Source organism: Mastigoproctus giganteus, chromosome 13 (genome assembly GCF_048544385.1).
Source record: "Mastigoproctus giganteus isolate SK-2022 chromosome 13, ASM4854438v1, whole genome shotgun sequence".
Taxonomy (NCBI): Eukaryota; Metazoa; Arthropoda; class Arachnida; order Uropygi; family Thelyphonidae; genus Mastigoproctus; species Mastigoproctus giganteus.
Genome location: NC_143587.1, coordinates 71,098,996 through 71,102,744, shown reverse-complemented (window position 1 = coordinate 71,102,744; position 3,749 = coordinate 71,098,996).

Below are 3,749 nucleotides of genomic sequence, written 5' to 3'. Positions count from 1 at the left end.
TCTATCAAAAGGATGTCAGAAGGATTTTAAACAGTCTTGATGCGAAGAAAGCTGCAGGTCCTGATGGTATTTCTCCACTTGTTCTCAAAACCTGTGCTCCTGAACTTACTCCTGTTCTGTGTCGCGTTTTTTCACTTTTTTATTCCAAAGGTGTTTTTCGTTCTGCTTTGAAACTTGCTCATATCCAGCCAGTTCCTAAAAAGTGTGACAAATGACTCCCATCCAATTATCGTCCCATACAGTTACGTCAACTCTTTCTAAAGTAATGGAAAAATCAATTCACAACCAACTCTTAAACAATCTAGAAATTTTCAATCTCATCTACGATTGTCGGCATGCATTCCGTCAGCATCAATCCACTGATATTTTAGCTTATGTTACCCATCCATGGACAAATTCAATGGAAACGTTGGGTGAAACTCAAGCAGTTGCTCTTAACATTTCAAAGCCTTTTGATCATATTTGGCATAAAGTTCTTAGGCTTCCGTCGTATGGTTGGGCAGCTGTTTTTTGTAATTGGGCAGCTAGTTTTCTCCGTCTTCTAACTCTCCACTAATGCTGGTGTTCCCCAAGGTTCATTCTTTTTTCTCTTGTACATTCATTACCTTCTTACATTGACTGGAAATCCTATCCACAGTTTTGCTGAAGCTAGTACATTGCATTCCACCTTCCAGTTTAACAAATGAGAAGTTGAAGCTGGTCGAACAGCTGCTTCAACTTCTCGAATATCCATTACAAATTCCTAATTCTCCAGTGGAACAAAGATAACTTAAATGATTTCAATCCTTCTAAAACTCAGCCCTGTCTTATATTTCGCAACAGGATTCTTCTACTCCTATTCTTATCTTCAATGACACTCAGATTTCTAGGGAAGATGATATGTCTCTATTGGGGATTACCCTGAGTTCTAATCTCTCTTGGAATAAGCACATTATAAATATTGCTTCCTCTGCATCTAAAAAACTTGGTTTTCTTTTTCGCTCTCGGCGTTACTTTTCTTCCGAACAACTATTTACTCTGTGCAAATCGCAAATCCGTCCTACCATGGAATATTGTTCCCACATTTGGTGCGGCGCCTCAAAACCTCTCTCAGACTTCTATATTCCATTCAGAAGAGGGCAGTTAGGTTAATTAAGGACTCGTCTCTAACAGAGTCTGTCCACTATCTGTGTCTGCGCGGGTAACGCAGTGGTATCGTAGCTGTCCTCCTCACACCGAGTAGAGAAGGCCCGGGTTCGAATGCCGTCGATGACGCGCGGAACTTTAATGGGCTTTTTTCACTCCATGGCTGAGTTAGTCGGTCTAGGCGAAGATAGCAAGGTTTTTTTCTCCAGAACTGTGGTTTTTCGTCCAGTAAAACAGGCAAATCGACCAGAGAACACACGAATTTTACCCACAAAAAATTTACACACAAAAAACACATGGGTAGATGAAATCAATTACGGGTGACCCTAATAAATATATATATATATTACGTTTCTTATTCTTCATTTATTCCCTCAACTCGGGTTTTATCGAACAACCTTCCTTTATGTACATATTTCTTGAAAATTACAATCTACAGAAGTTCAAATCTAATGTCAACAAATATCTTCTTTCATCTTCTGAACCTCCAATCAACTCATGCACAGTCCTAAGTAGTATAGGTTCTAATACCTCTCATGTTTTGGTTTTCCATAAAAAAAAAAAAAAATACCGCGTATGATCCCTCCAACGGACCAACAGGCTTAACAGTAGTGAACATGCTCGATATAAGGTTCTGGGTAACAGATATAGATGTTATGTCTATAAGGTGCTGGGCAATAAATACCATTCTGCCACCAGCGAAGAACTTAGATCACCAAGTAACCGAGAAGTTAATTATCGGCGTGCAATTCGGCTCCAAAAGGCGTCCCACACATGTTCAATTGGATTTAAGACTGATGATCGTGCTGGCCGTGGCAGTCATTGGATATCTTCAGTTTCAAGATATCCAACGACTTGAGATTCCACGTGCTCTGACGTTGTTATGCATGAAAGTATAATCTCAGCCAGCAGCATCCCTGAAAAGTCGCACGTAGAGTTCGAGGATCTGTTCTCGGCACCTCTGCTCAGTTACGGTACCCGTATCAAAAACAGAAAGTGGTATACAGCCATTGATCATTATTCCATCCCACACGAGAACACCGCCTTCACCGTAAATATCCCTTTTACTGATGTTGGGGGGATGGTACAGTATTCCTCGTTGTATCCAGATAAAATAACGTCTGTATTCTGTTCGTACGCTAAAACGGAACTCATCAGAGAAAGAATTGTACCCCATTTGTCAGGGAATTAAGTCAGATGTTCATGGCACCAGTTTCGACGAGCCCTTCGGTGGTTTGGGGTTAATGTCATACAAACCACCAGCTTTCTTCTTAACACAGTCCGGTTGAAAATGTTTTCATCTGTGACCGCAGCAACCTCAAGAGATAGTTGATGACAGGAAATCGCAGGATTCTCTCTTGCTATTACAGCCAGATAGAGGTCTCTTCTGGTTGAGGTAACATTCGGGCGATCTTGGCCAGCTGTTTTTCTAATAGTTCCTTTCTCCTAAAACTGCTTCCATTGTGCCGAGACGGCACTGCGTGACACATTAAGCCAATGTACCACCTCTGCATGCTACTGCCCGGTTTCAAATAGTCCAATGGCTTGCCATCTCAAAGAATCATCTTAACTACGATGACTTTGCCACCGATGACTTTGAGTACTGGAGATGTGGCTGTTTCACTGAGCAAGCCAAAAACCGGGAATGAAGTTATTTGGTCGCAACCCGTGTTTTTATAGGCATGAATAATTTACGTAAGGTGCGGCTCTGTAAGGTGGTAGATCGATTTCTATTGGTTACTCGAAATTTGCATGCTAGGATGCCTATTACATCAAATATTCGCCTTAGGCGATACTGTTCACAATAAAATACTCATGAAAAACATTTTGTAACTAGGGAAGATATATGTAATGTATGAACCATATGTAGAGAACCATAAATATATGAACCATATGTAGAATTGAAAAAAGATGTTCTGCTGTGCTCTATAGATTATGACGACTCCTTCGACAGGATCAACCATGGGAACCTAATAAAGTGTCTACAAGACATAGGAATAAGTGGAAAACATCTATTCATCCCACAGCGCCAGTTCTGCTTACCAAAAGTGGCCCATTGGGCACTCACATCCTTTCGTCTGGGCTTCGAGTCAAGCAAGCCAGACTTCTCACCCATTTAAAGTTTGAGAATAGGTTGATGTCGTTTCTGCCCCAAGGTCTCTAATCATTCTCTTTACCGGATGAGACTGATTTCCTCGAGCGCCAGCTATCCTGAGGGAAACTTCGGAGGGAACCATCTACTAGATGGTTCGATTAGTCTTATAATTTATAAGATAAGAAGTTCGATTTTGTAATTGTAATCTAAATTTTGTAAAAACATTTAGAAATTATTCTTGCATTGCCTCATAATTTATTCATTGTTATTGAGCAAATCATTGTATTCCATTTTCTGATTTCTTTCAAGTGCGCAATACATAGAATTATGTCAACAAATAACGAATTTGTGATAAGGCACATTTTGTTTATGCGTTTTATTTATTTTTAGAATTTAAGTCAAAAGTTCACAGTAGATGATTATGCAGCCTCCACACTCCGTGATTTCGCACTCGGTCTTCAGTTGAAGGTTGTTGTCTGGCTGAAACTTGCTGTTTTGCAGATTCATATTTAACAGTATAAAAGCAGAA